The sequence below is a fragment of the Choristoneura fumiferana genome, chromosome 5 (assembly GCF_025370935.1).
Source record: "Choristoneura fumiferana chromosome 5, NRCan_CFum_1, whole genome shotgun sequence".
Classification (NCBI taxonomy): Eukaryota; Metazoa; Arthropoda; class Insecta; order Lepidoptera; family Tortricidae; genus Choristoneura; species Choristoneura fumiferana.
The window spans coordinates 17,608,698-17,636,539 of record NC_133476.1 but is presented as its reverse complement, the minus strand read 5'-3'; the positions used below and the strand labels follow the sequence as shown (position 1 = coordinate 17,636,539).

The 27,842-nt window shown below is 37.3% G+C and overlaps 1 pseudogene; it reads right to left on the bottom strand.

Annotated features, from left to right (window-relative positions):
* The window catches only part of LOC141428286 (nitric oxide synthase-like), a 72,916-nt pseudogene extending 45,452 nt beyond the window's left edge, over positions 1–27,464 (bottom strand).
* Between the last annotated feature and the right edge of the window lie 378 nt (positions 27,465–27,842).

Genomic DNA, 27,842 nt, shown 5'->3' with positions numbered 1-27,842 from the left:
TCTATTTACTTTATTCGCCTACTCGTATCGTACCTATCGTACAGTCAAGGGCAAAGATATCGACACGTCCAAAGTTACAAAAATATGTATACACGACTTTATGCACTTAACATTAAGGCCGTGTATACATTATTTTGAGATGGAGATGGGCAGGACACATAGCCAGAATGGATCACTGCCGCTGGGTGCGAGGAATACTGGAGTGGAGACCCGCGGTAGAGGAAGTCCTTCTAAGAGATGGACGAATGACATTCGGCAGCAAGCCGGCATTAACTGGATGAAGGTGGCAGGGGACAGACAGACGTGGAAACGTGAAGAGGAGGCCTACGTTCGAAGACGGACGCAACAAGGGCTGCTATAGATGGATAGATAGATACATATTTTTGCAACTTTGGCCGTGTCGAAATCTCTGCCCTTGACTGTACCTACAACCACACTTTGTAACATCGAAGGTTAATTTGTTAGGTAAACTATATTTCCTTGTGCATTTGCCTATTAAGCAGTAATTACTTACCGATGACAGGTGGGATCAAAGTACCTACTTTCATTGTTGTACCTACTTTAATTATATTTATCCGTTGCTTAGTACCCATAACACAAGCTTTGCTAAGCTTACTTTGGGATTAGGTCAATTGGTGTGAATTGTCCCGTGATATATTTATTATATTTATATTTATTATTGTATCGGACATGCGTGTAATCAAGCGTACGGACGCCTTCAATGGGCCATTATAGCTACACTGTAATACAACGTATTGTAATACTGCGGAGGCTGATCGATTTGCATTAGTGTAACTCAACTGGCTTTTGGATGTGGTTTGGTTCAAGTAAATTGTCTTATTGTCACACGTGCTTAAGTGATGCTTATGGCCTCGTGAGTACTCGTGTACTAAAGGATAAATCGACGCTAAGAATTACTGCTTAATGTACCAGATTAAGTACACATTGTTTGATGATTAAAGTAAATTTTAAACATCTGTAATATTTATCAAAATTACTAATAAATTACTATGAAGCTTTGTGGTCCCTGGTTTAATCCCCCTTAGTAGTAAGTAGGTACAAGCTTTGTTTACATTGGGAGTGGGTGTTAAATTGTCTCATGGTATTTTATTTATTTATTTATAGTTCGGTAAAAAAATGAAAGTCATGGTGAATTTTTAGCCTACAATCAACAACTATCTAGAATCGTAAATTAACCCTATAGTGCAATATTTTATCTCAATCAGGCGTGCCGGTAAAAGCGTTTTGTGGTTCAGCGAGTCATGCAAACATAGCCGTGTTTAATAGATAAGATGAACTTGATTATATTATATGGTGATTAATACAGCTGTAAAATATATTACCATATTTTTATGAGCGGGCACGTAGAGCACGATAGAATCCCACTAATTTTATAAATGTGAAAGTTTGTATGAATGTATGGGTGCGTACGCTTTTTATTCCTTGGCGTTATAAAAGCTGGGACGGTTTTGACTGAAATTTGGCATGTCGATAGCTGCACTTTCGAAATAACGCATTGGATTCTTTTTATCCCGATATTTCTCCGGAATTCACGTAAAGTTCAAAAAATCTAGAGACATGAAATTTTGCTCGATTGCACGTGCAATGAGGACCATGATGTGAATTTTGGAAATTCCCACAGAAATTCAGTAAAATCCTGGAATATCAGAACTGTGGCAATTTACGCGAGGAAAGCCGTGAGTAAAGACAATTACTGTTTAAATTATCTCGACGTTTCATCACATTGGCAGCGGCCATCGTTACAATTAGACAACAGGGGCTGTATTCTGGAACGGCGGTTTACGGTACGTGATTAATAAGACAGAGCCTCAGCACAAGGATGAATTGCTATTCGGCGTTGTATATAAAAATAAATAGCTGTGTGAGAAACTATTATTAAGAAAGGGATGCGTCTTAGTTTGCTATTGGGCAGCACATCATCATGATAGGGGTACCTATCAGTAGGTACTATTCAGCGGTATTAGTATTATTCGATGGACTATGTCATTTACGATTGACTAGAAACTAGGCCTTATTGTGTAACACGCTTGCAATCACAATCGTTTTCACCACTTGTTTCTGTCACACGGTATAAGATGAGGGTAGAAAGAGTCCAGCGCGTTAGACAATACGGCGGACTACGGTCATTTCATTAGATTATGTATACGTCTAGCAAAATTAATGTACTCGCAGATCGATTTTGTCGAATGATCACTTCGATTAAGTGTTTTTTGTAGCGCAGATAAGAAATAGATTAGTTGTAAACTCATCTCACTATCATTATTACAGCGCGCTGTCCAGATACTCGTTCTAGTGGATATTAGTGTGTAGTACGTATATAAGTAAACTCTTATTGGGGCGTTTTCAGAAAAAGTTGTTGAAATTACTTTTTTTATACATTTGGATGAAAGTTCGTTCTCCTACTCAGAATCAGGAGCACTTTCGATTGCAATAGGAAAAAAAGTGTCCCCGGTTTTTTATATAATTTTGTGTTATTTACACTACCGCCACAGAAACGTGTATGAAAACGGTAACGTAATGGAATAAAAAATCTTGGGACACTTTTTTTCTCCTATTACAATTGAAAGTGCTCCTGATTCTGAGTAGGAAAACGAAATTTCATCCAAATGTATAAAAAAGTAATTTCAATATTTTTTTCTGAAAACGCCCATTGGAAAAAAAATATAAACATAATTAACAAGCGTTGAGACAAGAGAAGTTAGTCAGTTTGTGTAACATTGCACTTAGATAGGTACCATAATTATTCTGTGATACCATCTCAAATATCATTCTGTGTCATTTTGGGCTTAGGAAAAATTTGCTACAAGGATGAGAAACGCGAGGAGGAGTGTTAGGTAAAATTGAGGCTACGGCGCGCGAGTCGTGCGAGCGAAGCGAATGGACTGCGGCAGCGGCCGGCGAAACGGCTAAAACCAAATTAAGTTATTAATCTACGTAATAGTTTCATCAAATTTAGATATATATCTTCGGGATTATTGTATTTAGGTGGTATGTACCTAATACTTCGAGATTTAAAACTTTCAGTCAATAAAAAAATGTAATGTTTCAATATTCGTACTTCCGTTCATAGATCTAGTAAAATTCAGTCTTTTGAACTTCAGTATTACGAGTATTTATTTCATATAGTAGAATGTGCACGTAATTTTCACAATCTAAATTGGATTCAGATCACATAATGTAGAGCGCGTCACCAGAGCTTTACTAATTAGGACACAAAAGCAGTCACCGCTACCGAAATTGGTATAGATTACAACATCAATAATATATTATCATCAGCATTGTTATTGTTAAAATGAGTTCATCTGGAATAGACCAGACGTAGCATTACATTGTCCACATACTGTCAAAATTGTATGTTTAGAGGAAACCCACATTCAGTCTACTCATGATTTGATCGTTAAATTTGCAAAATGGTAAAAATGACAAAAAGGAAACTATTCAAATACGATTATAAGTCAAAAACCTTATTGCCACGCGGCGCGCCGCTCGCTGCGCTCTCGAAATAAAATTTTCTTTTCTTTGAAAATAATCTTCCAAAAAGATCGAAACTAGTCGTACCGTTCCGTTCTTATAATCGTTAGTTGAACCATTCAATTTTCAATTTATTAAAATGTATCTATATTTACGTTTGAGAACCTGGGCGAACCAATTTGCTTGGAGTTCTTTTCTTTTGCTAACATTCGAAAACACGCGTTTTCTCAGAAATAAGACCAAGCTAGATCAGTTGGTCGCCCTCGAAGGAAAATTCCTTACATAACAAATTAAACCGAAATCGTTAACTGTTTCCGAGATCTCCGAAATAAATAAATAAACATACAAGAATTGCTCGTTTAAATGTATTAGGTACTTAGATAGATATGTAGATATAACTTTAGGACAGTTCAACGAAGTCTTAATTCCTAGAACAACAGATTTAGGACTCAATTCTTTAGATAGCTTAGTTCCTTGAACGTCACAGATTCAATGCGGGCACGTTTCTAACTACCAATGGCATTGTCTTTGATTCAGTAACACGATCATCAAGGTCTTTGACTCGTAATCGATCTAATTTCAAATTAAGTCCGGTTCAGGAAATTTCACAGAGTTTTTATCTCGATCTCATTAAAGAGGCATTGTCTGTAGCGCCTAAGTGCGCGGGCGCAGGTATTTCCCGCATCCGTCTAGAGACCGGCTGTGATTGGTCGAGCGTACTCCATGACGCGCCGACTCCCTTACTTTGAACGTGTTTCGTGTCACTTTGTTATGCTACTGATATAAAACTGGTTATCGGAATTCATTCTATATGGATGTTTCACATAGATGTTTAAGATTATGTGTCGATTCTTAGAACGATAGACGGAATGCTGTCAACTACAAAGAAAGTGTCAAAATAAAATGACTTAATATATGGAGATTCGGTTTCAAAGAAGAATGCGTTGTTACAGCTAATCTTATTAAGTTTATTACCGGTATTTACTAATAGGTACTTTACAGAATCCATACTAATATGAGTTTGTGTGTCTGTATGTTTGTATGTTTGTCCGTCTTTCACGTCAAAATGGAGCGACGAATCGACGTGATTTTTGGCATAGAGATAGTTTATGGGCCTGAGAGTGGCCACTTTTTATCTCATAGGCTACTTTTAATCCCGAAAAAACGCACAGTTCCCGAGGGAACAACGCGCGGTAGCCGTATTCCACGCGGGCGAAGCCGCGGGCAAAAGCTAGTTAGTAATAATAGGAATAGAATGCCTTGTAGAGCTTAAAAGACATACTTGTTTATTTTCAAGTCTCTTAACTCTTAAAATAGATAAGCGGATCGCTCACGTGTTAGTCGAAGTATACAACCACGAAAAAGGAACCACAGATTGGTTCAAAACATGTCGGGCAAACCTTGGCTGTCATAGGTCAGTGACCGTATTTTAATAATAGTAGTTTTAATCAAAATATTGTTTGTGGTTGGAGAAGAAAATATGTGCGTAATAATAACATTGGGGGAGGCCTATGTCCAACACAGTGGACGTCCTGCTGCTAAAACATACAAAAATTGGCGACTTCGATTGTGGAAGGAAATATCTATTAGGTGAGTGAGGTACGTTTACAAAAATGTTTACTCTGTCAAGATTGTTTCGATGTTATTGAAGAAGAATTTGAGCAGCGTTGATAGTTACTTTTAAATCGATCCATTAACGGTGAATAATAAATATGGAGTTATAAATTGGTAACTTAACTGACGCATTTAATTAACAAACTTGTTATAAATCAGCTAAAACTATCCAAAAGCGAAGTTCTCACGTTAATATTAAGATGTCTTCGTCCAAATAACATATCGTCACTACTTTGAAAAAATCTCGTATCTAAAATCAATATGTCAACAAAATTGAACCTTGTTGTGATGTCTATAAAGTTCACTCTGAAAAATAATCTATTTTGAGCTACGAGTTTTTTTCAAAGTAGTGACGATATTGATGTCCCCAATTCTGATTGAAATTTGCATACTATTAGCATCGCTAAATTAAATGCCATTCAAAACAAAACACAGTTTTATTTTGCGAAAACTTTGCTACCGTCTTTTATTTATAATCCAGGTTGTATCAGCTGCAAATGAATAAATTCGTGTATTGGACTACAATGAGGCTACTTACTGTGAGATAATTTACAGGGTCAAGGTGAGAGAAAAAATCACAATACAACATTACGACACGCATTATTTACACGTAGGCGGCGTTCACGTGCAAATTCCGCGTACCAATAAATTAATAATAACTCACTAACAAGGTGTTCGGGAAACTCGTTCGTTACGTATTTAATTCGAACGTTTGGCTCGACAAGCGGGCTTTGTTATTAAATTAACACGTGAAGTTCTCACGGCCGTCAAATGCGGCGCCAAAAAGTACTTGATCATCGTTACTTACACGTTAATGGAGGGCTACAAATTGGCCCTTGCCGCCAGTATGACCGAACCGAGCTATTTAACTGAGGCTTGATGAGTAGTTCATCTATTTATATTTTATTTTATTTCCAACGTTTCATGGCAGCCTACTTTCACTGGCATGGCATTAGGTACCTTTAATAAGGAAGTGAACTTTTGGTTCGGTTGACATTAAAATTACGTAATTTTGTATACAGGCTGATTTTAAGCTCCAATTTTTAGCATACCTACATACCGTATATTGTGACATTAAGCCAATTTCTGTAAATTACTATTTCATCATCCCAGCCTATATACGTCCCACTGCTGGGCACAGGCCTCCTCTCAGAGCAAGAGGGCTTGGGCCATAGTTCCCACGCGGGCCCAGTACGGATTGGAAACTTCACACGTACCATTGAATTGCTTCGCAGGTTTGTGCAGGTTTCCTCACGATGTTTTCCTTCACCGCAAAGCTCGTGGTAAATTTCAAATGTAATTCCGCACATGAATTTCGAAAAACTCAGAGGTGCGAGCCGGGGTTTGAACCCACGACCCTCTGCTTGAGTAGATAAATAAAATTTCCCAACCATAAAGTTGCAACCCCGGGGCCAACGTCTGTCAAAAAGTAGTCATTGTCTTCCTGCGCCCCATTTCACGAAGCTACAAGTTAAAATTTACAAGTGGTCTTTGTTTGACAGTGTCCATCGTAAACTGTAACTTGTAGCGTCGTGGAATGAGCCACTGTTCGTAAGTAAGCTAGTTTCTTGAGTGTATAATTAGTTTTTAGGGGTCCGCCAAAATGGCAAAAACGGAACCCTTACAGTTTCGCCATGTCTGTCTGTCTGTCTGTCCGCCCGTCAGCCCGTTCGCGGCTTTGCTCAGGGACTATCAATACTAGAAAGCTGTAATTTTGCACGGATTTATATGTAAACTATGCCGACAAAATGGTACAATAAAAATAAATAATTTTTTTTTTAGTGTACCTCCCTAGGGTAAAGTGGGAGCGATTTTTCGTAATAGCTACGGAACCCTATTTTGGGCGTGTCAGACACGCTCTTGGCCGGTTTTATTTGTTTTTAGGTTACTGAGCTGAGCAGGCATCAAAAGATATTTACTACAAGAAAAACAATTACCATTTAAAACGACTTTAAAATGGTAATTTTATTTTGTTCCCGCTTATTTATTTTGCTGTAATTATAAAACAGACCGGTGATAATTGATGCCAAATCATTATGCGAAGTTACAGTACATTTTGTCGCAGGTACAACGGGAAAAATAATTCAGGTTTATATCTTCCATTCGTTCTAACTAAACAGTCTCGATAACATCACTAATTGGGCATGGTAAACAGTTCGTCATACAATACCATTTGTGGTCACATTCGGTAATAGGTGGTATTCTGTGTGTGTAATGATAATTTCCGTCAAAATGTTGGACAAATGTTTGATTGTTATGATAGCGTCGAAAATCACAGGCGCACGAGTTGAATATAAATCTAGTGACTCGCCGCACCTTTGTTAACACAAAATATAGCGCAGATGTTTTGGTTGTCCGACATAATTTTGTGAAGAAATGCGTCTCTTCTTGCTCATAACATTTAAACTACAGTTATTTTTCCATATTAGCTTTTATATTTTATTTAAAGTAGGAAATGAGGCTTGTACCTATAGTCATAACCTTCAGAAATAAATGAGACATAATATTTAATTGAAGGAAATACGCGAGTGTCAAGTTGTACGAGTAGAAACTGAATCGGTTAGGTACGTCTGTAGAGTCATTTTTACAGAAAACGTCGTAATGACTTATATATACATTGTCTAATATTGATTGTTAGTTAACACAAAATGAAGAATATCAGCAACAATTTATGGTGAGTAAAGGCTCATGTACTAAAGATTATTTAATTAAATAACGGGTCATTCTTTTAAATGTTGAAGATTATAACTTAATGTCAAGTACAACGCGTGCCTGTAACAAGTAAATACGTTGATCAAACAGATAATACAGACTTGTAAAGAACCTTATTCCTTTGAAATACATTAGCTATTTGGAGACCAATTTAATACTAAGTCTCGCCGTGACTTCATGATTGTGCTTTAAATTGTGATGTCTTATAGTGCCTGCTGGTCATTATAAATAACTAGCTGTTGCACGTGACTTCGTCTGCGAAGAATTCGGTTATCGCTATTTTGCGGGAACAACACAATTTTTCGGGATAAAAAGATTTTGTGTTGATGCAGGTTATACAGAGTGTTATATAAGACGCAATACAATAGTGTTTCGTGCTCAGTTAATGCTGGGTAATATAATGCATTAACTTTTTTGTTGAAATAAGTCTGAATAAAATTGTGGTTTCTATACATTATTGAAAATTGCGCTACGGGCTGCTGCTGTGGGGGTGCAGCACAGATGCACATAAACTGTTTGTTATGCAAAAGAAATGTCTCCGAATCTTAGCAAATATCTGCCAACCAATTAGCTGTAGACCATACTTTAAAAAGTTTAAATTATTGACACTCCCCTCTTTTTATATTTTGGAAGTAGCCTTGTTCGTCAGAAATAATATAAACCTTTTTAAATTTTCAAATAACATGCGACGTTAACATGACCTAGTTCTCCCTGAACCAAAATTAAGTAAGTATTTTTAAAAACGGTCCATATTACAAAGCGATACAATTATACAATAGAATTTCCATAGATTTAAGAAATGAGCAAAATAGTACATCCTTTAATAAAAAAGTTTAAAAAATTCCTAATAGATAAATGTTACTACTCGATCTCGGAATTTATGGAGGATGGTTTGTAATAAGTGACCTCTCACGTCATGCACGCGCACGACGCATTATTTGCTACAAGTGGGAAAAATGTTTCTGATCTCAAGTGATATTTGATGTTCCTTTATTAAGTTAAGTTATTGTAGGATTCATTAATTAATATAGGTACAGAAATTAGATATTGTAAAAGAAAAGATTTTAAAATAGTAAATAGATAATAACAATTATAACAACAAATGCTATACCCTACCAGGGTTCATGTTAACTTTAAGAGCTTATGTTACATGTATGCAATATATAAATAAATTAAATAAATAAATAAGAAATCATGAACAATGTATGGAAGCCGCAATTTCATCGGACTAATTTCAACGGACAATTTTGGGAACGAACTATCGATCTAGTTTGATCTTTGCCTCTGAAACACGTCCAATTTTATTTATTTAGTTTCAAGATAACAGGGATGTCATTATTGTTAGTACACATAAAATCTACAAATACAAATATAAATATATTACAAATTGATTTACCATGTTGTAATTAAATGGTCATTTATATTGGACAACACACATTGTCATGTCCGCAACCTTTAGCCCGAGCGAATCTCGGTCGTCCAGGTATATTTGTAGTGGAATCAACAAGATCAACAATTAAATATTATAGACATTTTGATCACGAGTATCTTCATGTCGTATTTTTTTTATAAACGACGTATTGTACGCAATGACTGTTTTCGACAGTTCAATGACTAACAAAAGTTCTAAACATATATAATTGCTTCGTTAAGAGGAAAAAATACCGTATTCCAAGTAGGAGATAATATTCAAAGTATTCCAAGTAACAGTCATTAACAGATGAACTTAAACCCAGTGATATCTGATTTGAACTTCCTCATCCTAAACACAATGCGTAGAAATCATTGTATAAGCAGGTTGGTGTTGCAACACGAGTAAATCACCAATAACTTAACCAAAAAAAAGTTGGAAAACCCCCGACTTTGTCAGTTAAAAGTTCAATATCTCAAAAACAGCTAAACCGATTTTGATAAAACATGTCTAAGAACCATTGCTAGAAAACCTGCTGCTTGCTTTTAAGAGCTACTGTGCCACAGACAGACAGACACACACAGACACACATAGCGGTCAAACTTATAACACCCCTAGTTTTAGTTTTTTTTTGTTTCATAAATATTGTATGTCCGTAATGGACAAACTGTTGTGTCTAAATATGTATAATTTAACACCTTTGTACACAGTTCAACAACAAAATTATTCTTATTCTTATTCCCCTCTTATTGCGTCGGGGGTTAACAATCCAAATGTGTGCTTTTAATGTAATTTATTGAATCAGGTGTTGTTTAAGCGGAGGTCCATATCGAAGAACTGTTAACAATTCATTTGCCCACCCGGGACCTAGCTAGATAATTGATCATAGCTTTTAGTCTCCCTATCAATCAAGTTTCATGTCATAGTCCATCCAAGGCTGAAGGTGCCTCCTTGATTTTCGCCACAAACTCTTTATCCTTGGCTTGCCTCATACAGCCACATCCAGCACGCTCATGTCTGTTATGCAAGTCTTCTTAGGGCATCGCAACTTTTAGCAGACGGTGACTCTCCAGCTTACTAGAGGCTTTCTCTCTCTTTATCACTTGATATATGCATCTTTACATATTGCTTGTACACTTTAAATTCGTGCACTCAAACTACGTAATTTTATAGCATGTCACTTATTTTTCCTCAAAAGTGACGGTCATTCTCCAGATTTGTGCACTCCGTCTAAATAACCCCTCCCTTCTAAAGAAAATAAGAGGGGTTAATTACACGGGGTGTACAAACAAACGTAAAGGCTAAACTAAACGTCTCCTCTTCCTTCTTCTTTGTGTTACTTTTCTCGAACAGTTGAAACAATCGCTCTCATACAAGCCATCTCTTGATTAGTCATTTTGTTCAGCTTGAAATGGTTCAGCATAATACGGCAGCTATAGCAGATTATATCATTGACAGGTTGATTAATTGGCTTCGCGAACCGCCCGATAAAGTCCATTTTGCAGAATCATTTTAAAGTCCAAATTGTTCCAGAGAAAAACGAGAGATAGTTCACTTAAATGCAACCGCAAAAGGGTTTTTTATAGAGCCCGGAAAGTTTTATTGCTTGAAACCCGGTACAGTCAAAGAAACTGAAATCGCTTACTAGGGTGGAACTTTTGAGCTACTGATGTCATATTGACATTTCATACGAGTACATCTCCCAAAGAAATTATAGCAAAAATAATTACACTATACACGAATTATAAATCTGTGATGTTGATACTTCAGTGAGTGTTTATGGGAAATTGTTTAGAAATAGCCTTTTGTTTAGGTATTTAATTTAATCATTTATAATCAAGTGATTTAAACTTCTCGATTCGCATACAGGTACTGCTGTTCACACTATGGATAACAGATGTCTTGTATTCACAGGGTATAAAATACATCTGGCATATTTTCGAGTTCGACTCTGCGGATCGCTACATCTATCTGACTCATAAATTTCGCTTAGCAGGTAGTGCATCGCTGTTTTATGGCGTGATGTACATGTTTACGGCAAAACAAAAGAAAAAATACGTTATTCAATATTTTCTGATCATCTAACTGATGGACTAAATAGAATAATAAAAATAATAATAATATATTGTTTTTTTTTACCAAGGAAACTATAACCAATTATGATTGGTTTGGTTGGATTGGTATTTAACAAATTGTAAACAAACTTCAGCTGTCAGATTTGGTAGATGCAAGGTTTTTATACATTTTACTTATCTATCATTGTAATATAAACTAGACTAGTGTATTTCAATACAGAAATGTAAATGTTTAGATACTTTTGGGGGAATTTCAATATTCAAGACACCAATTGACGTTATTTCGTTTACATTTAGTTAAATACATTCAAATCAAGTATAGTACGATGTGAAATTTTAGGGCCACTCTCTCGTTTACGTTCCCTATTTATTCCCGTCGAAATGAAATCGTGATTTTTGAATGAAATCCGCCTGTTGCATATTTATGTAGTCTTTGTTCAGTGAACATTGTGGAAGTCACCCATTTATAATCCGAGTGATTGTAACTTAATTACGGTTTTAATATTTCCAAGGGGTTTACGTATGAATTGGCAGAGGGGATGGTGTTTAACTGAATAACCACTAATTTAACCACAATATAATGTAAGCATGCGATTGTGAAATCGTTCAACTTGTAAGATATATTTCATCAATCATTACATTAGGACAACAGATTTTTTTAAAATTTAAACTGTCCGACCGACCGACCATCTCACCTAATGATAAGTGCTAATATAGCTAAGTGGTTCAGTACTAGTATAATATTTATTCTAGCTTTATATAGCCCTAAATTGTATTTATCCGCAAGAAGAGACGACAGAACAATATTATACGTTTAGATCTTAGATAATTTAAGACGTTTAGATGAATCAAAGAAGAATGTAAGTAAACCTATCAGAGGGGAAACCTTCCGTACTAAAAAGAAGGATAAAGCTGCAGTCACAAAATATTTCCTCAATTCAAATTTATTTAAAAGTTAATGAACTTTTTCTCCTCAAGCAAGTTTGTAGCTGAGAAACAAGGTAAATTCGACTTCCCCCCCCCCCTTTTCGACGCCTGAATCAATTAATTCATTTAAAAGTTGTTTTATGTACAAAGGTCATTTTTCTTTAATTGACAAAGGAAAAAACGTATACAGTATTCTTTGATAAATAATAGATGTTTTTTTTATAAAACTAGCTTATTATTTCACGTAGACGTTCTCACACAACTTATCCTATTTCTAGTTGTGCCCGTGACAATGGCTTAAAACAATTGGGGTTAAGTGGATTCCTGTTTTACGTGAAGCATCGAGGCCTGGTCTCCCACGCTAATAGCACAGGCCGAGACAAATTGGTAACACAATGTGTCTTATCAACAATGATGTAGATGTCGTCAGCTGATAGGGTACCTTTTTGCAGAAATATTATTCCCAAATGTTTCATTTGCCAAACTTTTATTTCCCAAGTATCAATTTTCTGCGAAATCTAAAAATTACAACAAGGTAGGTATTCGTAGGTTAGGTTTATTTTAGGAAAGTTCCAAACACACACACAGAAAATTTTGACTTAAGAAATGAAACATTTGAGAATATTTCGGCGAAAAGAGAGAACCCAGCTAATACTTACTATGAAGCAGAAAACGCATGAAAAATACCATAATAATATGTACCTATTAAGAAAGAACACCTTACTTATTTACTTATGATAATCTATGGTAATTAAATTAATTTATAAATTGACATGTAGTCTTTACTAAGCTGAAAGTTTTTATTAAGAAAATATTAAGAAAATACAAAATATCCATAGGACTAAAACTACTATTAAATTAAAATAACTAAAACTAAAACTTTAATTAAAAAAGAGAGGTGGGCCTCTTGGCATGGTGCCCATCACGCAGGCAGCATTCCCGCGTTGAACTGCGATTTACTAAGCTTGACAATGGGTCTATATCGACTGGTCGAAAATGACTTATAAAATTATGAGAGTCGAAAGGATCCCCTTAACAATACACTGCACAATGAAAATACTTCAATATTGACACAATAATTAACATTACACCTAAATCTAACGTCATTAGCATTAGGTTTATTACATCGGAATTTTTCTTTTTACGATGTTTTGCTATTTTTATGGTTTTCCCACTAAACTAATATGAATTGAATTTTGTTTCTAGTTCCAGTTTGATTTTCCGGTTATTTTATGTTTCTAGTCTAAGTAGTACTACTTTATTAAAACCGGCCAAGAGCGTGTCGGACACGCCCGAAATACGGTTCCGTAGAAATTACGAAAAAAAAGTCAAATTTTTCTAAGGATTTCGTATTTTGTACGGAATATTATGAGTTTAGGTATATATATAGCCGTGTGATGGCGGCGACCAAGAATACACACCACCCCATCTTCTTCCGTGGGTTTCGTAAGAGGCGATTGAGGGATATATGTGAAGGATGGGCAGTAGCGTCCGCTGTAACTCTCACAACCTCTGCACCGAGACAATTACACCTAGTCTCCAGAATTAGAAGGAATACTGTAACAAACCCGGAACGGTGCCTCCGCTTAGGCTCTAGCTAGCCAGGCACCTGCGGCCAAACCGGCACCACACGTACTGACTTGTCACTCCTGTGGGTCCTGCCGGGGAGGAGGAGAGGGTGGCATGGGTTCTGGGCAAGCCCGTGTTGCCATAAAGTCGTCTGTCCCAGGCGTAGTAGCATCCGCGGAGAGGTCACTTCGCCCGCCTGCCTCAGGTGGGAAACAACACGGAGAGTGGCAGTTACCGGTTATAAGTTCGCACAAATAGGCGTAAGTGCCAACGCCAGGGGTCACTCTCGACAGTAGGAGGATCCATCGCAGGTCCACTGATCAGTTACCGCCTGCTTTAAGTTGGGCAGCCCCCGACCACTAAGGTACTGATCCGCCTCAGCGTTAACTTGTTCCGCCTGGGTGAACGGAGCACGGGCCTGACAGCTAGACGTTGACGCTGTAAATCAAATCACCTGCTCAAACAACAAAAAACAAAAAATCTAGAGCTAACCCTACATACATGCGCTTCGCGACATGGAATGTCCGCACTATGAGGACAGGCTTCCCGAACACCTGTGGAAGCTCTGATTGCGCAGAAGACCTGCGCAAAACTATTTCTATCAGCGTTGAACTTAAAAGGCTCAACATTGATATCGCGGCCTTACAGGAGACTAGAATCGAGGAAGAAGGGTCCATTCGTGAAGCCGACTACACTTTTTTCTGGAAGGGCAAGAAATCCTCGGAGACTCGTGAGCACGGCGTAGGATTCGCTGTTCGTAACCACCTACTCAATGCGCTAGAGACACCTGTGGGAGTGTCAGAGCGCATAATGGTCTTGCGTCTTAATACCAAAAGCGGCTTTGTTACTCTTATTTCCGCTTACGCACCGACGCTCAACTCAAAACCAGAGACCAAGGACCAGTTCTACGATCAACTCGAAGAAACAGTGCGCAGGGTGCACTCGACTGACAGACTGCACATTCTGGGTGACTTCAACGCCCGCGTCGGCCAGGATACATCTGCCTGGTCGGATTGCCTTGGTACTCACGGCGTTGGTAAGCAAAACGAAAATGGGCAACGATTATTGGAGTTTTGCTCTAGACACCAGTTGTGTGTTACCAATACTTTCTTCAAAGGCAAATTGATGCGGAAAGTCTCTTGGATGCACCCCCGATCAAAGCATTGGCACCAGTTGGACCTTGTCCTTACAAGGAGGAGGGATCTGCGTGAAACGCTTCACACGCGAACGTTTCACAGTGCTGATTGTGACACTGACCACAGCCTTGTTGCTGCCAGGGTCCGACTTGTCCCTAAGCGGGTCCACTCGTCTAAGCCTATGGGCCGAAAAAAGATTAATCTGGTTAAAACCCGTGATCCAGAGGTAGTGGAGTCGTTTGGGGCCATGGTCCGAGCTGAAGTTGCGGCCTGGGATGGCTCGGCGTCTCCGCGGGCTGAGTGGGAGGGGTTAAAATCACTTCTCACCGATACCGCGGGTAACGCTTTCGGGTACCAGAAATTTAAAAAACTGGACTGGTTTCTGGAAAACCAGGAACACTTGCGGCCGCTCATTGACATAAAACGCCAAGCTGCCCTAAACTTCCGTCACAACCCATGTGTCAAGACACGCGAGGACCTCAACAAGGCAAAGTCCAGCGTAGCTCTCGCTTCTATGCAAACGCGTACTGGACAGAACTATGCCAAGGTATCCAAGCGTGCGCAAACACGGGAGACATTGGCGGAGTTTATGAAGGCATTAAAAGAGCTCTCGGACCCATTCCGAAGAAAACGGCACCTCTTAAAGAAGTTGATGGCTCTATTATAGCAAATAGCAGTCGTCAGATGACGAGATGGGTGGAACACTACACCGGCCTCTACTCGTGCCCTGTGGACATTAAGCCAGAAGCAGTGGATCTTGTTCCAAACCTGGCGACTCTGCACGAGTTAGATGGCGCACCCACAGTAGAGGAACTAGACCTCGCCGTCAAGCAGCTCAAGCTGGGGAAGAGTCCGGGTAAGGACGAGGTCTGCGCCGAGATTGTCAAAATCAATTGCCTCCTTCCTGTCCTCCATAACCTCCTGGCCAAATGTTGGGATGCGGGCTACGTTCCTCAGGATATGCGGGATGCCAACATCGTCACTTTGTATAAAGGTAAAGGCGATCGCGGTGACTGTAATTGTTACCGCGGAATATCTCTACTTAGCATCGTCGGTAAAGCCTTCGCAAGAGCCATCTTAGGTAAGCTGCAGAGGCTTGCCGACCGCGTATATCCTGAGGCACAATGCGGATTTCGATCCCAACGGTCAACTGTCGACATGATTTTCTCTCTTCGACAGCTACAAGAAAAGTGTAGGGAGCAGCAGACCCCCCTAGTTATCGCATTTGTTGATCTGAACAAAGCTTTTGACACCGTGAGCAGGGAGGGGTTGTACTCGATTCTTGTGAGAATCGGATGTCCTCCAAAACTCCTGAAGATTGTGCAGTCATTCCATGAGGGTATGGAGGCCACCGTGTTGCACAATGGCGATACGTCTGCGCCTTTTGCAGTGCGCAGGGGTGTTCGACAAGGTTGCGTTCTGGCACCCACTCTCTTTGGTATATTTTTTTCTGTACTTTTGAAGGTTGCTTTTGGCGAAGAGCAACAGGGCATACACCTACATACCCGTTCCGATGGTAGGTTATACAACATTTCCTTGCTCAAGTCTAAGCGTCGCAGAGAGGACCTGTTTGTAGACAGTCTTCTCTTTGCGGATGACGCTGCTTTCATCGCCCACGACCAAGCACAGCTTCAGAGCCTAATGGACAAGTTTGCCAGAGCATGTGATCTCTTCTCGATGTCTATTAATGCTAAGAAGACCGTCGTATTAGCGCAGGGTTGCCCACAACCTCCAACCATCTTGCTTGGCGATGCTCCATTGGAGGTGGTTAGCAGGTTTTGCTATTTGGGTTCGCAAGTGTCGAGCAATCTCTCACTTGATGCAGAAATCGACTCCCGCATCGGCAAGGCGGCCACTACGTTCGGGAGGCTTCGTGCACGAGCTTGGGAAAACAAGCATCTTACGGTAAACACGAAGATGCTTGTTTACCAAGCGTGTGTCTTGAGCACACTCCTGTACGGGGCTGAATCCTGGACGACATATTCAAAACAGGAGCGTCGACTAAATTCATTCCATATGCGCTGTCTTCGAAGCATACTGGGCATTACATGGAGGGACCGCGCGACAAACGAGTCTGTTCTAGGCGTGGCACAGCTTCCCAGCATTACGGCTACACTCAAACAGAGGCGGCTACGGTGGCTGGGACACGTGCACCGCATGGAGCAGACTCGTTTGCCTCGGCAAATTCTGCTAGGAGAGGTCGCAGACGCAAAGAGGCCCGTTGGCCGACCTATGTTGCGTTTCAAAGATTCTGCCAAGCGCGACATGGTTGCATTTAAAATCCCTAGCAACCAATGGGAGGAGCTAGCTGAAGATCGTAGTAAGTGGCGGGGCCTTGTTCATAAAGGTCGAGCACTACATGATGACGACTGGTTTCACATGCTTAAGGAAAAGCGCACGAGGCGTCTCGAGCAGGCCATCAACCCCCGACCACCTGGGGGGGAGTACACTTGTCGCGTGTGCGGCCGGGGGATCCTGTCCCGAATCGGCCTATTTAGTCACGAGCGCAAGTGTCGTCGCGATGCTACTTAGATCATCTGCAAAAGATGTCAAGGCCAATTATTTTAGGTATATTTATACCTTAGGCTGCTATTTACTCTTAAAACTACTAATAATTTCAAGAAAACTTAACCGTTATAGTTTTTCTTGTAAGTTTGATATACTTAGTACCATCCTAAATTTTTTCCAAGTTTTCCACCCACCGGTTTAGATTTTAGAGGGTCGACGCTCGATTTTAATGAAAATTTGCACTTTAAAGTTGAATATTTCGCAAACAAATCACTGAATCGAAAAATCTTCTTATCAAACCTCTTAAAATACCTATCCAACGATACCCCATGTTTATGGGCGGTGGTGACCTCTTACCATCAGGAGACCCACTTGCTCGTTTGCCTTCCAGACGTATAAAAAAAATAAATAATAAAAAAATAAAAAAAATAAGGTTGGATGAGAAAAAAAATCACCCCCACTTTACGTCTGTGGAAGAAAAAAAAATTTATGGAATTTTTTATTATACCATTTTCTCGGCATAGTTTACATATATTATTCATGCATAATTACAGCTTTCTAGCATTGATAGTCCCTGAGCAAAGCCGCGGACGACCAGACAGACAGACAGACATGGTGAAACTCGTGATGGGTTCTGTTTTTGCCATTTTGGCTACGGAACCCAAAAAAGACGATATCTATTCCGTCTAAAAGTCAATTGACTGTTTGATTATTATTTTGTCAATCGCTCAATGAAACAGAACAAAGAAATTATTTTATGGGACAAAGTTCGTTTTTTTATCGTTTGGCCTGTAATCTATTGATCTTATATGTGTCTTGCGCAGCTAGTCGTACAGTCAACCAATTTTATTCCTAGGCCACCACAGAATCTTGTCATTATGTCCTTTTACGCCATCCTATAGGCATTGCTATAGACAAATCAAAATTATCTACCATGTTAATGTTCTATAGTGGCCTAGTAATCAAATTGGTTGACAGTACAACAGAGATTTTTCAATACATACTCTTTCAGAGTGCTTTTATTTAACCATCAAATCAACTAATTAAAAAATAAATTTATCTTACAATACGGGCGCCGACACCCACGACCTCTATTGTCAAAATAATTAGCGAAATTTGTTAAACAATAGCTACCATGTCAGTCAAAATCGTTTGATACGTTTGAACGTAAACGACCTAATTATGATTATGATGAGTTGCGTACGTACGAGCTATTTGATGTTCAGCTTGGGTTGATGATTGATAAAACCCGTAAGATTACTTTGACGTTTTTATGCGCGCATGCGGATGTTTAATCTGGATACGCTTTATCATCGTGACACACCTGACATAATTATAGAATAATACGTAATAAAAAGAGTGGAGATAATCCAACGCACAGTATATCTTATTAGTCTGTGCACAGCAGTAACCAGTCTGTTCAGTGACACTGACATTCGGCATAGGCCACAGATGAGATATGACATGACAATTGGCAGATTGTGCATATCGACGTCTGTGGTCTATGGATGGTTGAGTGGTGTGTCGACTCTTTCTTTTACTGTGTTGTTTATAATTTATTATTGTACACGTGTCTTTTGTCTGGTTTTGTGTTCTGTTTGTTTTCATTATTGTTATTATTTTATTTAAATTATATTACTTTCTATTTGTTTCTTTTTAGATTTACTTTTTTGAATTTATGTCGCCTTCCGTGAAGTCGCCAAGCGGTCTCAGCGGAAGACCAGCGTTGGCCTCTACGGCCAGCACTATGCTGAGCTGAGACCGTTTCGCGATTTCGCAAATACTGTCATTAATATTTACTTTATACTTGTTTTATTTTGTGTACTTATGTAATTTGCGAAATGCGAATAAACGTTTTCTATTTCTATTTCAACGCGTTGAAATCCTGGCTGGTTGTGGGTTCGAGTCCGGGCTCGCACTTGAAATTACTTGTGAGATATTCTGATATGCAATTTGTTAAATAATTGAACTCCTGAAAGTAGTTTGTTTACAATTGAGAGTAGAATCGAACATTATCAGGTTGTGTGTGTGTATGTGTGCTATTAAATCCCTTTTTATACTGTGCACACTCTAAAAGTTACTTCTGAAGCATACGCCAATTAAATGTTATAACATTAAATCTAAATTATATTAAATCTAAATTATGTTAAATATTTCCTATAGGAAGGTTGCATTCTTTAGATAATTCAATCCTATAAAAAAAACATGTAAAAAGATACAAGTCTCGCAACGCTGTTCTTATTGCTGTTATGTTAAAACAAGTCGGTTATTTTAGTCAGTACCGGGAGGTGTCCATAAAACTCGATTTCCGCTGTTACAATTAGGTAACTTTAATAACAACATGGTTTAGTGACCGCATCAGTATTATCTAAATAATCGTAAATAATGGAAAAACAATCGCCCACGAATTGAGTTTTGGTTTCGTCCGAAACTAAAACAGATACCGAAATTTATTTTCAGATGCAGATGGTTTCGGTCTCGCATTAATTGTAATTTTCATAATATGCATTAACAAAATATTAAAATTACCTAAAATTAAAAAGTCAAGTTGAACCAAAGATGAATAATGTGTATTTGTTGTATTTGTTCTACTTGACAACCGAAGGTTATTCCTACAACCAGCTTAGTCATTAAAATGCAGTGTCAATATTATCTAAAGATCTAAAACTATGTGCGCGTAATGTGTGTGTGCTCGCTCAGCTAACAGGTTAATTTTTTTACAGATATATAATAGTTAATATATAGTTTGCAACATAGCATACTACTGCTTCTGAGTTAATGTTGTGTATTGAATATGCTTGGGTCCAGTTCCACAAGAGATTCTATTAAATCACTATCTTTATTTGTCTTTATATTTTTAAAAACCGACGAAGTGCGACCCGGAATCGCGCATCAAAGGTTCTGTATGGGATTTTCAAAGAAAAAAAAAACTATTTTATATTTTAATAATTAACATGATCAACAAATTTGAAGTTCACAGCTCAATGTGAATTTAAAAATTTCTTCCGAACAAAATTTTATAAAAAAAGCTGACTGGTGGCTTCTATCTCCTTTAATTTCCAATATTTTCATAATAATAAATAAATGAATTAATTAAAAGCTGTTTATTTCAATAAAAAATACACGTACATTTCATTAATTAACTACTAATCCTTAATTAATAGGATTGTTGCAGTCAATGTCATAAAACAAAGAATGCAATTTATGCACTCAAGTAGCTGAGAAGCATGGTAGAAGCTATCGATATTACTTCTATGGTAGAAACAATGCAGTTAATTTACTTATTGTCGTTCCAATCGTTTATTTAACTTTTGACAGATCTCGCACGTGAAGTTTTACAATAATTTTCGGTACAATGTACTACAGAGAATACCGTACTTCATGGACGGGCACCGCCCACTTAGTGATGTGCCATTCGTAATGAATGACCATCTAGACTATAAAAACCGTTTTGAAGTAAATCGATTTTATAAATAAAACATACATTTAAAATTATTATGATTATATTTTATGTCAAAATCATTTAAAAATAATAAATATAAATATGCCTTTAGGGATTAAAACAACTAAAATAGCCACTGTAATACTATTTTTAATGCCACGGGCGTCTCGTTGTGAGTGACAACAAACTGGCGTCGCTGCCGCATCCAGTTTTGCCGCTTCATAATTGACAAAATTACTAAATTACTGTCGGAAGTGATAAAAATATTAACTTAACATAAATGGTTTATTTTAAAATATAAGATAAAGTAACTTGTGTGTGAAGTAACCTGTGAATGTTTATAAAACAATGCAAAATGTTGAGCGAAAATAAAATATTATTCATGTGTAAAATCGATTGTTAAAAAAAATCGAATCAGTAACGCATCAGGGCATCACTATTTTAATTAGTACTCGAGCTGTCAAAAGTTAAACGATTGGAACAATTATAGTCCTAAACTAAATATGTACAAGCCTATGAGCTGCTATGGCTATGAGCTGATGAGTACTAGGCAATGGATAAGGGGAATAGGAATAGGCTGAACCAGTGACACCTTTGGCTTCATCTGCAGTACATCACGGGTCAGTTTTATGTAAAAAAATAAACATCGGGCGTTGCCAGATACAAGAATAATAAATTAAAATGATAAGACTAATGAATGACTAATAGTTCATTACGATGATTAGTAAGAATAAATGTGAACATAATTAAAATATTTCAAATTTAACTTCACAGTTAATGGATATTTAGATATTAGCTGTACTCTAATTCTGGTGTCAGTTCAGCCCATCATTTTGGTTTTCTATCTTTCACGACGGACGGCCGCATATTATTTACAATATTTAATGAGGGTTTTCACAGACGCGAAATATCACTAGATGGCGTTAGTGTCGTAAGGTCCTGCGGGTATAAGGTTTGCGGCGATTGGCTCATTTATTTATTCAATCAATCATGAGCTCACGTCAAATACCCGCGTACTCCTACCTTAAAGGCCGGCAACGCACTTGTGACTCGCTTACCATCAGGCGATCCGCCTGCTCCTTTGCCCCCTATACCATAAAAAAAATGGACTTTACGATACCAAAGCTATCTCTCTAGCGATATTCCGCCTTTGTGAAAACCCTCATTATCATCAAGCCGGACCATCAGTCCGTCAGTCCGAATGGGTTACTTACACGATAATTCTCGATAATTCTGCCATAATTCTGACCTGAACGAAGAACTGAACTTGCGCCTTGGAGTCTTATATGACGACATGGTCTGTGTTAGTTCTTACATGTTTCGTATTTGTTTTTGGTACGTGTATGATGTTTACTCGTATTGCTGCTAATTAAAATACAATCACTTGGACACTTTCACTGGTAGATTTAATAACTAAATAATTCATTGAATCAGGCGTTACTTTGCGGAGGTCCATATAAATGAACTAAAAGAATTTCCTTGCTCACCCGCGACCTTACGATAGCTAAGCTTATGCAAAATATGCGTGTTCATGCAGTTCCTCCACCTCCACACTGTAAGAACGCACACAAATCACACAAACCCATCTATCACCACCACAACACTACACTGACGCGTTTCGAATTCAACCAGAGCTCATCTTCAGAGTGACACAACCGTACACCATGCTACCTAACCTACCTACCTACCTACCTAGTCTAACAACTGGTAGCATGGTGTACGGTTGTGTCACTCTGAAGATGTGTTCGGGTTGAGTTCGAAACGCGTCAGTGTAGTGTGGTGGTGGTGAAGGTGATAGATGGGTTTGTGTGATTTGTGTGTGTTATTACAGTGTGGAGGTGGAGGAACTGCATGAAAACGCATATTTTGCATAAGCTTAGCTATCGTAAGGTCGCGGGTGAGCAAGGAAATTCTTTTAGTTCACTAAATAATTCATTGCTCTTGTACGGGAAAAACTTAATTGGTATATCTGCCTATTTAGCCAGGGATCGAACACAATCGCAAGCTCATTACAAAAATGTAATTATTATACGATTTGGTACGTTACGTTCATCGTGTCGTAGTCACAGTCCTTTTAGCTTTTAGGTTAAATGGCTTTTCTTTTAGAAGCCGTTTTATCGGCTTTATGCACGTGAATTTTACATTAATGTAAATATAGTTTTCTCTATCATTACCCCTTATTCCTTCGATCTGTGTAATAAAAGCAAAATGCAAGCTTTGTTTGAAAATTTAGTAACTTAATTTTGTTGACGATCGCTACCTAAAGTTTCACTCGATAAAGTATTATGAGAATTTATATTTATTTCATTCGGTAGATATATTATACAAAATTGCTACTAAAGATTAAAGACGTTTATAAGATACTGAGCGGCAAAGAATCTGGCGCTCAAATGTATGCAGTAATAGGTAATTTTGTATGAAGAGTGGGCCAAATTTTGTGCCTCTGAGTATATTTGTTTACGAAAATATTGTGGACGTCCGTAATTTTAACGTCTAGCTATGTTTTGGCTGTCTAAGTAGATGAAGATGCAATGTGTTTGATAGGATACTGCCACGTTGTTTACTTATTTTCTATCGAAGAATGCTATAATTGTAGTTTGTAGTTAACAGATGGCTGGTTTTCGTTTCTTTAGAACGTAAATTATAATGCGTTTTTTTTTACTTTCTTAGTCCGTGGTCCGTAACTCAATGTACATCAGTTAAAGGTTACGCTTTTTTAGTTACCCTTGTTTACCGTGCGTTTAATTTATTGTGGGTACCAGATATTGTTCCATGATCGATTTTTTAGTGACTATAATTAATTAAGCTGCCAATTAAGTTTGCTACGTTGTTGCTGGTATAAACAGTCATGCAACCACTCTTATTAGTTTTTCAAATAAGCATTTTTGTTTACCATAGACAGAGTTTTTAATTGTTTCACACATTGCATCACATCCTTATGTAAAGTATTTATCGAGTCAATATGAGAAGTGGTTTTCTGCTTCGGTATTTTTGTTATGGTTGAGGAATATTTACGAAATTTGAGGCCTGTTTCACCAATCTCTGATAAGTTGCTGATATGTTATGATGCTCTGTTTATGCGATTAAATTGAATGAATGAAAATTAGCACAGACGGTACTACAGATATTATTTTGTTTTTATCATTATGACGTTTACTCAACCGAATCTTTGTATGTATTTATGAATGTAAACTCTTTATTGTACAAAATAAGTAAACGAACACAATTGACAAACAATGAGATATATGTACAAAGACGAACTTATCCCTTTAAGGGATCTCTACCAGTCAACCTTTGAGTGGATGAGACGAGCATTCAGTCAGGTCAGGTCAGGAGGTCTTTGTTTTTTTTTAATGGTTTGGATGGGACTTGAAATCGCATCTCCTGGTTATACGCGCTAAGTAATTAACTATCCTATATATAGTATATTACCAACTAGACCACGGGACTCATATCTCCAGGCTTATCAGTTAGGTTTTTGATTTTGCAAGGATCTCGTGGGAATAAAAAATAAGTGTTATTCCAGACGTCCAGCTGTTTATAAACCAAATTTTATTCAAATCTGTCTAGCCGTTTTAGCGTGAAGAACAAACAATCAAACGCACGCACGCATTCGCATTTTTACAAACTTTCGCAATAATTTATTACTATAATAGTAGGATTAGTAGGAATAGAAGTGTGTTTCATAATAGTTTGTTTCTACCAACAATAGGTCATACAGCAGATTCATACAACATAATGTGCATAAGTTAGAGTTTCATAATATTTCTATTGAAGTGTCATTCTTTCAGAGTAAATTTTCAATATTATCACGCCGTCTTGTGCCATTGAAACAAATACTGATTTGAGGTTAAGTCATCAGATATATCTACTGGAATTATCATTGATACCTACCTAAATATTTAAAAAATAAATATAACAACATAATTGCGCGGAATTAGTTAGAACTTCTTATATCTACTTTATTTAATGACATTGTTATATTAACTAATAATACTTACTTACTTAATAATATTTGCCGTAAAATATTATTAAGTAAGTAAGTATTATTAGTAAGTTAAAATAATATTGTCTTCAAACTTAGAAGTAGTTATGTATTTATTATTTATAATTCTTAGTTAATAGTATTTTATGCAACGGTTGTACAAGAGGGGTCAAAAAGGCGAGTGGCGAAATTAACAATGTGAGCGTAGAATATCGTAACAAGACGAAGCTACGAGCTTTAACTTTTTAATTATTTATTTATTCAACAACATTGATACATTAGCTGTATATTTCACTAATTATATTACTTATTATATTACTGATCCAGATAGGTAAGCGTTTAGAGAGACAAGTGTGCAGTAACAGCCCAAAAAGACCAAGGCTATGACCATTTTTGTAGATAATTTTAAGATCTATTATTTTTGCCTTGGCTCCTTTTTGATAAAACTTACCTACTTACCGTTTACGAAAAAAAAATAACCTAAAATTTTGGCCTTTGACCCAAATAACTTTTTAGCACACATGGAATCTGTGAAGACTTTTGACACTTTATTCCTAATGGTGTACCCAAGGTCTCCACCAAAATTCGGCTTTGTCGGAATTGTAAATTGAAATGTCTATAATTGACCGGAGTAGATGTTGCTCACATAATTTCGTATGTCAAGGTGTTTCGGCAGAAACAGCGTTGGCACACTTATATCTTCCAGAAATGAGGGTTCATACCTATCGACTGGAATTGGTTTCATGCTAGTATCAGATGGGTAAATTTAGGGGTCCTGGTGGTCACCTTTGAGCGTGGTTGCCGAGCACTTCCGCCAAAAAAGATACTGACATATTTCGCTTTTCTGTATCTACCAGTAAATTTCTAACTGGTGCCATGACTTTTATTTTAGTTTTCCGCACCGAAAATAACATTCTTTTTGTTACTTTCGGCAAGATCCGCCGTGGCAGACTATCAAATTAGGACTTAGCATCACTTTTATGGGAAACCATTGTGTATTTCATCGCGGTATCAAGTAGATACGAATTTTTGTTGAGAACAAAGTAAAAAAATAAATAAGTTATTATATATATTATATTTACTCCATGGTTTACAATAAAAAAAGTTATTTTTCATTGAATTATTAATGTTTTGAATTTTGACTCGTCCTCAAAGGAGGGAATAATTCGACGATATTTGACATATTTTATATTCAGGACAATTATAAAAAATGTTATGTATAAAAGAAAATCAAAATATACTCAGCGGCACAAAATTTGGCCCGCTCTATATACAAAATGACCTATTACTGCTAACATTTGAGGGCCAGATTTTTTGCCGCTCAGTATAGTTAGCATTCTATTAGCAGAAATGAATAACATACCGAAATCTGAATAGTAGCTAAAATGTTATATTGTTATGCTCTATATTTTAATGCTGAGTATATTCATATTTGCTTCAACAAAAAGTTTGCTGAGATTTGACAAGGTAGTCTAATACATTATTATTAGGTGTAACAATTTGCATTACATCATCATTTAATGGTCCGTAACTGTGACCGTTTTTTTATGGATTTTCGGTACTGTTTCGTCATTTCTAAAAATATTTTATGATGTTGTCTTAAACCCAATCATCACTATAGGTGACTTTAATTAAAAATTATGGCATAGTTATTTGTTTATTACCTTCGCTGCTGCTCTACTTGAAACGGAATGCGGACCAGTTATATTGTTGTCCTGATACTTGATTGATGATATAGCTTAGTTAAGTTGGTACAAGTGGTCTAATTTTATTTTAATGTTGTAATTTATACCATGATATGAATAATTTATACACTCTTAAGCTTAATAATTGATGATTTAGCATTGAATTAAGAAAAATTACTGAAAATTGGCTTTTGAAACCAGCTTATCGTAATTGTAATTAATATTAAGTTAAAGATCACGAACTGCTGTAAAGGATAATTGGATCAGTATATTTTAAAATTACAGCATATTGAATGAACATGTTAACTAAGTTTAGAAAAGGAAAATTTAATATAGTAACATTTATTTAAATCTGAAAGCCTCGAAAATAATAAAAACGAGTTGTTGTTGTTTTTATAATTAATAAATTCACGATAAGTTGACCGCTGACATCAATATAAAATTAGAAAAAAAAACTTACAACAACTGTGAAATCCTGGGTGCGAGTGTGCAGTGTGTCGTTGATCTGGGACTTATCCAGATAGTTGATCAACTTCAAGGGCTGATGCAAGTTCACACGCAACTTTTTCACTAGTTTATCTTCATCATTGTTCAAATGACCGTTCCCGTTCGTCTGAGCACTGACACCACTGAACGGACAAACAGGGACATGATGCCCATTAACTTGTTCCATTATCAACGGTTTACTCGTACTTGTATCTTCGCAAGGGTTAAAATTGTCCTCTAATGGAACTTTTTTTTCCGACCCCTCTGGATCCTTCTTGCAGCAGTTAAATATCTTTGACATTTGCCAAGGCACTGTCCGCACGTGTTTGCTGATCAAACTGAAGGATGTATAGCTCGGGCATAGTATATATGCATGCCGGTATACGTCCGGAGTCGAACTGAGTGGACGTTGTCTCGGCAACGAGCGGCGTTCTAAACACCGCAAAAAATATCAACAACTAGCACGTCATCGCTACGTGGTGGAGCGACGCTGGGACTGCATTAGAACTTTAACCGGTTTAACGCTCATTTGCGTTAACTAGGATTATACGGATTTTTATCAAATTAAAATTAACTTAACGTTACTTGCCTAGACTAAATTATTACATGACTAAATTCTTATGTTAGTTGGTTATACACACATTTTCATAAAGTTAGCGAATTTGATAATAAGAATGAAATATTTTTGATCTCAGGTAGGTATGTGGGTGGATCAACAACTATTTCTTGTTGTTATTCTGTTCTGTCAGCGAGGGGACAAAAGTAAAACAGTTTAATAGAAGAAATGTTGCGTCATATTA